Raw genomic sequence first — 14,978 nt, forward strand, 5'->3', positions numbered from 1 at the left:
TCTTGTAAACAGAGCCGTCCCAAACTTTGGGGTGGCTGTGTCTTTTTTATTTTAATTTCCCTAAGCTATAGGACCATAAGTGGAAGTGCCCTAGGCTCTTTTGCTTTGTTTTGTAGATGTTTCCGGAAACACCATACACTTCTCCAGAGTGGCTGTTGGCAATTTACATACCACCCATCAGCATAACTAGGCTCCCAGTTCTCCATGGCCTGTCCTGCCGTTCTGGATTTTACACTTTTTTCAGATGGCCCTTTTGACCGTGGGACAGTGAGACTTCATTGTAGTGCAGATCTCCTTTGCAAGCTTGCTTCGTTGGCCGAAAAGGGCGTATGCTTTTTTTCCTGAATATATTCAGGAAAAAACGCATACGCACTTTTTGGCCAAGTGCATCATTTTGGACGTTCTGCCTCTTTTCCTATGCTTTACATGCAATTCCAGTCTACCTCCTGAAATCGGTTTCCTGCAATTCTGCCCCGCTTTCAAGTCCTCTTGGCAGCCTTACTTCAATATATTTTTGGACGATAGCTGTCATTTATAACTCTGCAGGTTTCTGAATGACAGTTCCCCTGAGCTCCTTTTTTCAACTCGCTTTCTTGTGAGCTGTCCGCAACACCGCAGGATTGCTTCAGGCCCTAGTGTGGTTCCGGCATGGCACGCTGAGCCTTTGGTTAATTCCTCTTCCTTATGGGAAATGAGAGTTAAATTTGCCCGTCCAGACACCTCCAGCTAGTCTCTCATGGGTTCTCCCTATTGCTGTTCATTTTCCGCAGAAATCGCAAACTGGGCCAAACAGGAGGTTAAAGGCACTGACTCTCCAAGTGGGGAGAGTGTTAGTAAAGCGTCTGGAATGTTGCACCCGAGTACCAGGGGACGAAAACTGAGACACATTTGAACATGTTTCCCGATCACATGGTGGATCATACTCTGGGTTCCACATGCATGTTTTAGCTGAAGGAAGAATCCTTTAAACCTGGAGAGTTGAGACCCATGGAATGGGTACCATGCAATATGACTTCAAAGGGTCTGCATTTGCTCACCGAACCTCACCAATCCTATCACTGCTGCGTTTATGCTGCTGTACACACGCTTGATTCTCTTTCAGAGACATATAAATCCATAGGTTTTAAGATTCTTACTAGTCAGGTATATTCTTAGGCGTTTAATATGGGGTGTTGAGTCCACTTCGTTGAGCAAGGAGTAGCTCTTGTCTATTACATATTGGCTTATGGAACGGTATCTGTGCTCATTTCAATCTCTGATTTTATGCAGCACCCCAATTCACCTTTCCCCTTAAGCAAGCATAAGTTGGTTTTCTACATTTGAGACCCTGTTCTGTTTTGTAATTCAGTTCCTGTGTAGCCACGTTTACATTCCGTGTAGTAGTGATATCTTATGATGTTTCTTTTTCTGTGTGACTTATTTCACTTAGAATCATCGTACCTGAATCCACTCGTTATGCTGCTACGGGCCTGATGACATAGATATCATTGCTGAGTGATACTGCATTGTACGTAAGTACCACAACTTCTTTATCTTTTTTTCGCTTTCTGCGATATTGATCTTGTACCGTCAACGAGTTTCTTGTTAACAGAGCCGTCCCAAACTTTGGGGTGGCTGTGTCTTTTTGATTTTAATTTCCCTAAACTATAGGACCATAATTGGAAGTGCCCTAGGCTCTGTTGCTTTGTTTTTTGGATGTTTCAGGAAACACCATACACTTCTCCAGAGTGGCTGTTGGCAATTTACATCCCACCCATCAGCATAACAAGTCTCCCAGTTCTCCATGGCCTGTCTTGCCTTTCTGGATTTTACACTTTTTTCAGATGGCCCTTTTTACCAGGGGGCAGTGAGACTTCATTTTAGTGCAGATTTCATTTTCAAGCTTGCTTGGTTGGCCAAAAAGGGCATATGCGTTTTTTGCTGTATATATTCAGGTAAAAACGCATACGCCACTTTTGGCCAAGTGCATCATTGTGGACGTTCCGCCTCTTTTCCTATGCTTTACATGCAATTCCAGTCTACCTCCTGAAATCGGTTTCTTGCAATTCTGCCCCGCTTTCAAGTACTCTTGACAGCCTTACTTCAATATATTTTTGGACGATAGCTGTCATTTATAACTCTGCAGGTTTGTGAATTACAGTGCCCCTGAGCTCCTTTCTTCAACTCGCTTTCTTGTGAGCTGGCCGCAACACAACAGGATTGCTTCAGGCCCTAGTGTGGTTCCGGCATGGCAAGCTGAGCCTTTGGTTAATTCCTCTTCCTGGTGGGAAATGAGAGTTAAATTTGCCCGTCCAGAAACCTCCAGCTAGTCTCTCATTTGTTCTCCCTATTCCTGTTCATTTTCCACAGAAATTACAAACTGGGCCAAACAGGAGGTTAAAGGCACTGACTCTCCAAGTGGGGAGAGTGTTAGTAAAGCGTTTGGAATGTTGCACCCGAGTACCAGGGGACAAAAACTGAGACACATTTGATAACGTTTCCCTATCACAAGGTGGATCATACTCTGGGTTCCACATGCATGTTTTAGCTGAAGGAAGAATCCCTTAAACCTAGAGAGTTGAGACCTATGGAATGGTTACCATGCAATATGACTTCAAAGGGTCTGCATTTGCTCACCGAACCTCACCAATCCTATAACTGCTGCATTTATGTGGCTGTACACACGCTTGACTCTCTTTCAGAGACATATAAATCCATAGGTTTTAAGATTCTTACTAGTCAGGTATATTCTTAGGCGTTTAATATGGGGTGTTGAGTTACCTTTGTTGAGCAAGGAGTAGCTCTTGTCTATTACATATTTGGCTTATGGAACGGTATCTGTGCTAATTTCAATCTCTGGTTTTATGCAGCACCCCAACTCACCTTTCCCCTTAAGGAAGCATAAGTTGGTTTTCTACATTTGAGACCCTGTTCTGTTTTGTAATTCAGTTCCTGTGTAGCCAAGTTTACATTCCGTGTAGTAGTGATATTTTATGATGTTTCTTTTTCTGTGTGACTTATTTCACTTAGAATCATCATACCTGAATCCACTCATTATGCTGCTACGGGCCTGATGACATAGATTTCATTGCGGAGTGATATTGCATTGTACGTAAGTACCACAACTTCTTTATCCATTTTTCGCTTTCTGTGATATTGAACTTGTACCGTAAATGAGGTTCTTGTAAACAGAGCCGTCCCAAACTTTGGGGTGGCTGTGTCTTTTTGATTTTAATTTGCCTAAGCTATAGGACCATAAGTGGGAGTGCCCTAGGCTCTGTTGCTTTGTTTTTTAGATGTTTCAGGAAACACCATACACTTCTCCAGTGTGGCTGTTGGCAATTTACATCCCGCCCATCAGCATAACAAGGCTCCCAGTTCTCCATGGCCTGTCCTGCTTTTCTGGATTTTACACTTTTTTCAGATGGCCCTTTTGACTGGGGGGAAGAGAGACTTCATTGTAGTGCAGATTGCCTTTGCAAGCTTGCTTGGTTGGCCAAAAAGGGCGTTTGCGTTTTTTCCTAAACATATTCAGGAAAAAACGCAATCGCCCTTTTTGGCCAAGTGCATCATTGTGGACGTTCTGCCTCATTTACTATGCTTTCAATGCAATTCCAGTCTACCTCCTGAAATCGGTTTCCTGCAATTCTGCCCCTCTTTCAAGTCCTCTTGGCAGCCTCACTTCAATATATTTTTGGACGATACCTGTCATTTATAACTCTGCAGGTTTGTGAATTACAGTGCCTCTGAGCTCCTTTCTTCAACTCGCTTTCTTGTGAGCTGGCCGCAACACCGCAGGATTGCTTCAGGCCCTAGTGTGGTTCCGGCACGGCACGCTGGGCCTTTGGTTAATTCCTCTTCCTGGTGGGAAATGAGAGTTAAATTTGCCCGTCCAGACACCTCCAGCTAGTCTCTCATTGGTTCTCCCTATTGCTGTTCATCTTCCGCAGAAATTGCAAACTGGGCCAAACAGGAGGTTAAAGGCACTGACTCTCCAAGTGGGGAGAGTGTTAGTAAAGCATCTGGAATGTTGCACCCGAGTACCAGGGGACAAAACCTGAGACACATTTGAACACGTTTCCCGATCACACGGTGGATCATACTCTGGGTTCCACATGCATGTTTTAGCTGAAGGAAGAATCCCTTAAACCTGGAGAGTTGAGACCGATGGAATGGGTACCATGCAATATGACTTCAAAGGGTCTGCATTTGCTCATCGAACCTCAACAATCCTATGACTGCTGCGTTTATGCCGCTGTACACACGCTTGATTCTCTTTCGGAGACATATAAATCCATATGTTTTAAGATTCTTACTAGTCAGGTTTATTCTTAGGCATTTAATATGGGGTGTTGTGTCCACTTTGTTGAGAAAGGAGTAGCTCTTGTCTATTACATATTTGGCTTATGGAACAGAATCTGTGCTAATTTCAGTCTCTGGTTTTATGCAGCACCCCAACTCACATTTCTCCTTAAGCAAGCATAAGTTGGTTTTCTACATTTGAGCCGCTGTTGTGTTTTGTAATTCAGTTCCTGTGTAGCCAAGTTTACATTCCGTGTATTAGTGATATCTTATGATGTTTCTTTTTCTGTGTGACTTATTTCACTTAGAATCATCGTAACTGAATCCACTAATTATGCTGCTACGGGCCTGATGACATAGATTTCATTGCTGAGTGATATTGCATTGTACGTAAGTACCACAACTTCTTTATCCATTTTACGCTTTCTGCGATATTGAACTTGTCCCGTAAACGAGGTTCTTGTAAACAGAGCCGTCCCAAACTTTGGGGTGGCTGTGTCTTTTTGATTTTAATTTCCCTTAGCTATAGGACCATAAGTGGAGGTGCCCTAGGCTCTGTTGCTTTGTTTTTTAGATGTTTCAGGAAACACCATACACTTCTCCAGAGTGGCTGTTGGCAATTTACATCCCGCCCATCAGCATAACAAGGCTCCCAGTTCTCCATGGCCTGTCGTGCCTTTCTGGATTTTACACATTTTTCAGATGGCCCTTTTGACCGGTGGTCAGTGAGACTTCATTGTAGTGCAGATCTCCTTTGCAAGCTTGCTTCGTTGGCCGAAAAGGGCGTATGCTTTTTCTCCTGAATATATTCAGGAAAAAACGCATACGCACTTTTTGGCCAAGTGCATCATTTTGGACGTTCTGCCTCTTTTCCTATGCTTTACATGCAATTCCAGTCTACCTCCTGAAATCGGTTTCCTGCAATTCTGCCCCGCTTTCAAGTCCTCTTGGCAGCCTTACTTCAATATATTTTTGGACGATAGCTGTCATTTATAACTCTGCAGGTTTCTGAATGACAGTTCCCCTGAGCTCCTTTTTTCAACTCGCTTTCTTGTGAGCTGTCCGCAACACCGCAGGATTGCTTCAGGCCCTAGTGTGGTTCCGGCATGGCACGCTGAGCCTTTGGTTAATTCCTCTTCCTTATGGGAAATGAGAGTTAAATTTGCCCGTCCAGACACCTCCAGCTAGTCTCTCATGGGTTCTCCCTATTGCTGTTCATTTTCCGCAGAAATCGCAAACTGGGCCAAACAGGAGGTTAAAGGCACTGACTCTCCAAGTGGGGAGAGTGTTAGTAAAGCGTCTGGAATGTTGCACCCGAGTACCAGGGGACGAAAACTGAGACACATTTGAACATGTTTCCCGATCACATGGTGGATCATACTCTGGGTTCCACATGCATGTTTTAGCTGAAGGAAGAATCCTTTAAACCTGGAGAGTTGAGACCCATGGAATGGGTACCATGCAATATGACTTCAAAGGGTCTGCATTTGCTCACCGAACCTCACCAATCCTATCACTGCTGTATTTATGCCACTGTACACACGCTTGATTCTCTTTCGGAGACATATAAATCCATAGGTTTGAAGATTCTTACTACTCAGCTATATTCTTAGGTGTTTAATATGGGGTGTTGAGTCCACTTCGTTGAGCAAGGAGTAGCTCTTGTCTATTACATATTTGGCTTATGGAACGGTTTCTGTGCTAATTTCAATCTCTGATTTTATGCAGCACCCCAACTCACCTTTCCCCTTGAGCAAGCATATGTTGGTTTTCTACATTTGAGACCCTGTTCTGTTTTGTAATTTAGTTCCTGTGTAGCCAAGTTTACATTCCGTGTACTAGTGATATCTTATGATGTTTCTTTTTCTGTGTGCCTTATTTCACTTAGAATCATCGTAGCTGAATCCACTCATTATGCTGCTATGGGCCTGATGACATAGATTTCATTGCTGAGTGATATTGCATTGTACGTAAGTAACACAACTTCTTTATCCATTTTTCGCTTTCTGTGATTTTGAACTTGTACCGTAAATGAGGTTCTTGTAAACAGAGCCGTTCCAAACTTTGGGGTGGCTGTGTCTTTTAGATTTTAATTTCCCTAAGCTATAGGACCATATGTGGAAGTGCCCTAGGCTCTGTTGCTTTGTTTCTTAGGTGTTTCAGGAAACACCATACACTTCTCCAGAGTGGCTGTTGGCAATTTACATCCTGCCCATAAGCATAACAAGGCTCCCAGTTCTCCATGGCCTGTCCTGCCTTTCTGGATTTTACACTTTTTTCAGATGGCCCTTTTGACTGGTGGGAAGAGAGACTTCATTGTAGTGCAGATTACCTTTGCAAGCTTGCTTGGTTGGCCAAAAAGGGCGTTTGCGTTTTTTCCTGAACATATTCAGGAAAAAACGCAATCGCCCTTTTTGGCCAAGTGCATCATTGTGGACGTTCTGCCTCATTTACTATGCTTTAAATGCAATTCCAGTCTACCTCCTGAAATCGGTTTCCTGCAATTCTGCCCCGCTTTCAAGTCCTCTTGGCAGCCTTACTTCAATATATTTTTGGACGATAGCTGTCATTTATAACTCTGCAGGTTTGTGAATGACAGTTCCCCTGAGCTCCTTTCTTCAACTCGCTTTCTTGTGAGCTGGCCGCAACACCGCAGGATTGCTTCAGGCCCTCGTGTTTTTCCGGCAGGGCACGCTGAGCCTTTGGTTAATTCCTCTTCCTGGTGGGAAATGAGAGTTAAATTTGCCCGTCCAGACACCTCCAGCTAGTCTCTCATTGGTTCTCCCTATTGCTGTTCATCTTGCGCAGAAATCGCAAAGTGGGCCAAACACGAGGTTAAAGGCACTGACTCTCCAAGTGGGGAGAGTGTTAGTAAAGCGTCTGGAATGTTGCACCCGAGTACCAGGGGATGAAAACTGAGACACATTTGAACACGTTTCCCGATCACACGGTGGATCATACTCTGGGTTCCACATGCATGTTTTAGCTGAAGGAAGAATCCCTTCAACCTGGAGAGTTCAGACCCATGGAATGGGTACCATGCAATATGACTTCAAAGGGTCTGCATTTGCTCACCGAACCTCACCAGTCCTATCATTGCTGCGTTTATGCCGCTGTACACACGATTGATTCTCTTTCGGAGACATATAAATCCATAGGTTTTAAGATTCTTACTAGTCAGGTATATTCTTAGGCATTTAATATGGAGTGTTGAGTCCACTTCGTTGAGCAAGGAGTAGCTCTTTTTTATTACATATTTGGCTAATGGAACGGTATCTGTGGTAATTTCAATCTCTGGTTTTATGCAGCACACCAACTCACCTTTCCCCTTAAGCAAGAATAAGTTGGTTTTCTACATTTGAGCCCCTGTTGTGTTTTGTAATTCAGTTCCTGTGTAGTCAAGGTTACATTCCGTGTATTAGTGATATCTTATGATGTTTCTTTTTCTGTGTGACTTATTTCACTTAGAATCATCGTACCTGAGTCCACTCATTATGCTGCTACGGGCCTGATGACATAGATTTCATTGCTGAGTGATATTGCATTGTACGTAAGTACCACAACTTCTTTATCCATTTTACGCTTTCTGCGATATTGAACTTGTCCCGTAAACGAGGTTCTTGTAAACAGAGCCGTCCCAAACTTTGGGGTGGCTGTGTCTTTTTGATTTTAATTTCCCTTAGCTATAGGACCATAAGTGGAGGTGCCCTAGGCTCTGTTGCTTTGTTTTTTAGATGTTTCAGGAAACACCATACACTTCTCCAGAGTGGCTGTTGGCAATTTACATCCCGCCCATCAGCATAACAAGGCTCCCAGTTCTCCATGGCCTGTCCTGCCTTTCTGGATTTTACACATTTTTCAGATGGCCCTTTTGACCGGTGGTCAGTGAGACTTCATTGTAGTGCAGATCTCCTTTGCAAGCTTGCTTCGTTGGCCGAAAAGGGCGTATGCTTTTTCTCCTGAATATATTCAGGAAAAAACGCATACGCACTTTTTGGCCAAGTGCATCATTTTGGACGTTCTGCCTCTTTTCCTATGCTTTACATGCAATTCCAGTCTACCTCCTGAAATCGGTTTCCTGCAATTCTGCCCCGCTTTCAAGTACTCTTGACAGCCTTACTTCAATATATTTTTGGACGATAGCTGTCATTTATAACTCTGCAGGTTTCTGAATGACAGTTCCCCTGAGCTCCTTTTTTCAACTCGCTTTCTTGTGAGCTGTCCGCAACACCGCAGGATTGCTTCAGGCCCTAGTGTGGTTCCGGCATGGCACGCTGAGCCTTTGGTTAATTCCTCTTCCTTATGGGAAATGAGAGTTAAATTTGCCCGTCCAGACACCTCCAGCTAGTCTCTCATGGGTTCTCCCTATTGCTGTTCATTTTCCGCAGAAATCGCAAACTGGGCCAAACAGGAGGTTAAAGGCACTGACTCTCCAAGTGGGGAGAGTGTTAGTAAAGCGTCTGGAATGTTGCACCCGAGTACCAGGGGACGAAAACTGAGACACATTTGAACATGTTTCCCGATCACATGGTGGATCATACTCTGGGTTCCACATGCATGTTTTAGCTGAAGGAAGAATCCTTTAAACCTGGAGAGTTGAGACCCATGGAATGGGTACCATGCAATATGACTTCAAAGGGTCTGCATTTGCTCACCGAACCTCACCAATCCTATCACTGCTGTATTTATGCCACTGTACACACGCTTGATTCTCTTTCGGAGACATATAAATCCATAGGTTTGAAGATTCTTACTACTCAGCTATATTCTTAGGTGTTTAATATGGGGTGTTGAGTCCACTTCGTTGAGCAAGGAGTAGCTCTTGTCTATTACATATTTGGCTTATGGAACGGTTTCTGTGCTAATTTCAATCTCTGATTTTATGCAGCACCCCAACTCACCTTTCCCCTTGAGCAAGCATATGTTGGTTTTCTACATTTGAGACCCTGTTCTGTTTTGTAATTTAGTTCCTGTGTAGCCAAGTTTACATTCCGTGTACTAGTGATATCTTATGATGTTTCTTTTTCTGTGTGCCTTATTTCACTTAGAATCATCGTAGCTGAATCCACTCATTATGCTGCTATGGGCCTGATGACATAGATTTCATTGCTGAGTGATATTGCATTGTACGTAAGTAACACAACTTCTTTATCCATTTTTCGCTTTCTGTGATTTTGAACTTGTACCGTAAATGAGGTTCTTGTAAACAGAGCCGTTCCAAAGTTTGGGGTGGCTGTGTCTTTTAGATTTTAATTTCCCTAAGCTATAGGACCATATGTGGAAGTGCCCTAGGCTCTGTTGCTTTGTTTCTTAGGTGTTTCAGGAAACACCATACACTTCTCCAGAGTGGCTGTTGGCAATTTACATCCTGCCCATAAGCATAACAAGGCTCCCAGTTCTCCATGGCCTGTCCTGCCTTTCTGGATTTTACACTTTTTTCAGATGGCCCTTTTGACTGGTGGGAAGAGAGACTTCATTGTAGTGCAGATTACCTTTGCAAGCTTGCTTGGTTGGCCAAAAAGGGCGTTTGCGTTTTTTCCTGAACATATTCAGGAAAAAACGCAATCGCCCTTTTTGGCCAAGTGCATCATTGTGGACGTTCTGCCTCATTTACTATGCTTTAAATGCAATTCCAGTCTACCTCCTGAAATCGGTTTCCTGCAATTCTGCCCCGCTTTCAAGTCCTCTTGGCACCCTCACTTCGTTATATTTTTGGACGATAGCTGTCATTTATAACTCTGCAGGTTTGTGAATGACAGTTCCCCTGAGCTCCTTTCTTCAACTCGCTTTCTTGTGAGCTGGCCGCAACACCGCAGGATTGCTTCAGGCCCTCGTGTTTTTCCGGCAGGGCACGCTGAGCCTTTGGTTAATTCCTCTTCCTGGTGGGAAATGAGAGTTAAATTTGCCCGTCCAGACACCTCCAGCTAGTCTCTCATTGGTTCTCCCTATTGCTGTTCATCTTCCGCAGAAATTGCAAACTGGGCCAAACAGGAGGTTAAAGGCACTGACTCTCCAAGTGGGGAGAGTGTTAGTAAAGCGTCTGGAATGTTGCACCCGAGTACCAGGGGATGAAAACTGAGACACATTTGAACACGTTTCCCGATCACACGGTGGATCATACTCTGGGTTCCACATGCATGTTTTAGCTGAAGGAAGAATCCCTTCAACCTGGAGAGTTCAGACCCATGGAATGGGTACCATGCAATATGACTTCAAAGGGTCTGCATTTGCTCACCGAACCTCACCAGTCCTATCATTGCTGCGTTTATGCCGCTGTACACACGATTGATTCTCTTTCGGAGACATATAAATCCATAGGTTTTAAGATTCTTACTAGTCAGGTATATTCTTAGGCATTTAATATGGAGTGTTGAGTCCACTTCGTTGAGCAAGGAGTAGCTCTTTTTTATTACATATTTGGCTAATGGAACGGTATCTGTGGTAATTTCAATCTCTGGTTTTATGCAGCACACCAACTCACCTTTCCCCTTAAGCAAGAATAAGTTGGTTTTCTACATTTGAGCCCCTGTTGTGTTTTGTAATTCAGTTCCTGTGTAGTCAAGGTTACATTCCGTGTATTAGTGATATCTTATGATGTTTCTTTTTCTGTGTGACTTATTTCACTTAGAATCATCGTACCTGAGTCCACTCATTATGCTGCTACGGGCCTGATGACATAGATTTCATTGCTGAGTGATATTGCATTGTACGTAAGTACCACAACTTCTTTATCCATTTTACGCTTTCTGCGATATTGAACTTGTCCCGTAAACGAGGTTCTTGTAAACAGAGCCGTCCCAAACTTTGGGGTGGCTGTGTCTTTTTGATTTTAATTTCCCTTAGCTATAGGACCATAAGTGGAGGTGCCCTAGGCTCTGTTGCTTTGTTTTTTAGATGTTTCAGGAAACACCATACACTTCTCCAGAGTGGCTGTTGGCAATTTACATCCCGCCCATCAGCATAACAAGGCTCCCAGTTCTCCATGGCCTGTCCTGCCTTTCTGGATTTTACACATTTTTCAGATGGCCCTTTTGACCGGTGGTCAGTGAGACTTCATTGTAGTGCAGATCTCCTTTGCAAGCTTGCTTCGTTGGCCGAAAAGGGCGTATGCTTTTTCTCCTGAATATATTCAGGAAAAAACGCATACGCCCTTTTTGGCCAAGTGCATCATTTTGGACGTTCTGCCTCTTTTCCTATGCTTTACATGCAATTCCAGTCTACCTCCTGAAATCGGTTTCCTGCAATTCTGCCCCGCTTTCAAGTCCTCTTGGCAGCCTTACTTCAATATATTTTTGGACGATAGCTGTCATTTATAACTCTGCAGGTTTCTGAATGACAGTTCCCCTGAGCTCCTTTTTTCAACTCGCTTTCTTGTGAGCTGTCCGCAACACCGCAGGATTGCTTCAGGCCCTAGTGTGGTTCCGGCATGGCACGCTGAGCCTTTGGTTAATTCCTCTTCCTTATGGGAAATGAGAGTTAAATTTGCCCGTCCAGACACCTCCAGCTAGTCTCTCATGGGTTCTCCCTATTGCTGTTCATTTTCCGCAGAAATCGCAAACTGGGCCAAACAGGAGGTTAAAGGCACTGACTCTCCAAGTGGGGAGAGTGTTAGTAAAGCGTCTGGAATGTTGCACCCGAGTACCAGGGGACGAAAACTGAGACACATTTGAACATGTTTCCCGATCACATGGTGGATCATACTCTGGGTTCCACATGCATGTTTTAGCTGAAGGAAGAATCCTTTAAACCTGGAGAGTTGAGACCCATGGAATGGGTACCATGCAATATGACTTCAAAGGGTCTGCATTTGCTCACCGAACCTCACCAATCCTATCACTGCTGTATTTATGCCACTGTACACACGCTTGATTCTCTTTCGGAGACATATAAATCCATAGGTTTGAAGATTCTTACTACTCAGCTATATTCTTAGGTGTTTAATATGGGGTGTTGAGTCCACTTCGTTGAGCAAGGAGTAGCTCTTGTCTATTACATATTTGGCTTATGGAACGGTTTCTGTGCTAATTTCAATCTCTGATTTTATGCAGCACCCCAACTCACCTTTCCCCTTGAGCAAGCATATGTTGGTTTTCTACATTTGAGACCCTGTTCTGTTTTGTAATTTAGTTCCTGTGTAGCCAAGTTTACATTCCGTGTACTAGTGATATCTTATGATGTTTCTTTTTCTGTGTGCCTTATTTCACTTAGAATCATCGTAGCTGAATCCACTCATTATGCTGCTATGGGCCTGATGACATAGATTTCATTGCTGAGTGATATTGCATTGTACGTAAGTAACACAACTTCTTTATCCATTTTTCGCTTTCTGTGATTTTGAACTTGTACCGTAAATGAGGTTCTTGTAAACAGAGCCGTTCCAAAGTTTGGGGTGGCTGTGTCTTTTAGATTTTAATTTCCCTAAGCTATAGGACCATATGTGGAAGTGCCCTAGGCTCTGTTGCTTTGTTTCTTAGGTGTTTCAGGAAACACCATACACTTCTCCAGAGTGGCTGTTGGCAATTTACATCCTGCCCATAAGCATAACAAGGCTCCCAGTTCTCCATGGCCTGTCCTGCCTTTCTGGATTTTACACTTTTTTCAGATGGCCCTTTTGACTGGTGGGAAGAGAGACTTCATTGTAGTGCAGATTACCTTTGCAAGCTTGCTTGGTTGGCCAAAAAGGGCGTTTGCGTTTTTTCCTGAACATATTCAGGAAAAAACGCAATCGCCCTTTTTGGCCAAGTGCATCATTGTGGACGTTCTGCCTCATTTACTATGCTTTAAATGCAATTCCAGTCTACCTCCTGAAATCGGTTTCCTGCAATTCTGCCCCGCTTTCAAGTCCTCTTGGCACCCTCACTTCGTTATATTTTTGGACGATAGCTGTCATTTATAACTCTGCAGGTTTGTGAATGACAGTTCCCCTGAGCTCCTTTCTTCAACTCGCTTTCTTGTGAGCTGGCCGCAACACCGCAGGATTGCTTCAGGCCCTCGTGTTTTTCCGGCAGGGCACGCTGAGCCTTTGGTTAATTCCTCTTCCTGGTGGGAAATGAGAGTTAAATTTGCCCGTCCAGACACCTCCAGCTAGTCTCTCATTGGTTCTCCCTATTGCTGTTCATCTTCCGCAGAAATTGCAAACTGGGCCAAACAGGAGGTTAAAGGCACTGACTCTCCAAGTGGGGAGAGTGTTAGTAAAGCGTCTGGAATGTTGCACCCGAGTACCAGGGGATGAAAACTGAGACACATTTGAACACGTTTCCCGATCACATGGTGGATCATACTCTGGGTTCCACATGCATGTTTTAGCTGAAGGAAGAATCCCTTCAACCTGGAGAGTTCAGACCCATGGAATGGGTACCATGCAATATGACTTCAAAGGGTCTGCATTTGCTCACCGAACCTCACCAGTCCTATCATTGCTGCGTTTATGCCGCTGTACACACGATTGATTCTCTTTCGGAGACATATAAATCCATAGGTTTTAAGATTCTTACTAGTCAGGTATATTCTTAGGCATTTAATATGGAGTGTTGAGTCCACTTCGTTGAGCAAGGAGTAGCTCTTTTTTATTACATATTTGGCTAATGGAACGGTATCTGTGCTAATTTCAATCTCTGGTTTTATGCAGCACACCAACTCACCTTTCCCCTTAAGCAAGAATAAGTTGGTTTTCTACATTTGAGCCCCTGTTGTGTTTTGTAATTCAGTTCCTGTGTAGTCAAGGTTACATTCCGTGTATTAGTGATATCTTATGATGTTTCTTTTTCTGTGTGACTTATTTCACTTAGAATCATCGTACCTGAGTCCACTCATTATGCTGCTACGGGCCTGATGACATAGATTTCATTGCTGAGTGATATTGCATTGTACGTAAGTACCACAACTTCTTTATCCATTTTACGCTTTCTGCGATATTGAACTTGTCCCGTAAACGAGGTTCTTGTAAACAGAGCCGTCCCAAACTTTGGGGTGGCTGTGTCTTTTTGATTTTAATTTCCCTTAGCTATAGGACCATAAGTGGAGGTGCCCTAGGCTCTGTTGCTTTGTTTTTTAGATGTTTCAGGAAACACCATACACTTCTCCAGAGTGGCTGTTGGCAATTTACATCCCGCCCATCAGCATAACAAGGCTCCCAGTTCTCCATGGCCTGTCCTGCCTTTCTGGATTTTACACATTTTTCAGATGGCCCTTTTGACCGGTGGTCAGTGAGACTTCATTGTAGTGCAGATCTCCTTTGCAAGCTTGCTTCGTTGGCCGAAAAGGGCGTATGCTTTTTCTCCTGAATATATTCAGGAAAAAACGCATACGCCCTTTTTGGCCAAGTGCATCATTTTGGACGTTCTGCCTCTTTTCCTATGCTTTACATGCAATTCCAGTCTACCTCCTGAAATCGGTTTCCTGCAATTCTGCCCCGCTTTCAAGTCCTCTTGGCAGCCTTACTTCAATATATTTTTGGACGATAGCTGTCATTTATAACTCTGCAGGTTTCTGAATGACAGTTCCCCTGAGCTCCTTTTTTCAACTCGCTTTCTTGTGAGCTGTCCGCAACACCGCAGGATTGCTTCAGGCCCTAGTGTGGTTCCGGCATGGCACGCTGAGCCTTTGGTTAATTCCTCTTCCTTATGGGAAATGAGAGTTAAATTTGCCCGTCCAGACACCTCCAGCTAGTCTCTCATGGGTTCTCCCTATTGCTGTTC

The 14,978-nt window shown here is 43.8% G+C and overlaps 1 long non-coding RNA gene across 1 annotated transcript; it reads left to right on the forward strand.

Moving 5' to 3' along the window:
- The first annotated feature begins 7,746 nt into the window (after positions 1 to 7,746).
- Positions 7,747 to 14,109, forward strand: LOC125963928 (uncharacterized). The gene is made up of 3 exons (XR_007476380.1): positions 7,747 to 7,831; positions 10,910 to 10,991; positions 14,070 to 14,109. It is a non-coding gene; the product is annotated as an uncharacterized LOC125963928 (long non-coding RNA).
- Positions 14,110 to 14,978: the final 869 nt, after the last annotated feature.

The sequence above is a fragment of the Orcinus orca genome, chromosome 3 (assembly GCF_937001465.1).
Source record: "Orcinus orca chromosome 3, mOrcOrc1.1, whole genome shotgun sequence".
Taxonomy (NCBI): domain Eukaryota; kingdom Metazoa; phylum Chordata; class Mammalia; order Artiodactyla; family Delphinidae; genus Orcinus; species Orcinus orca.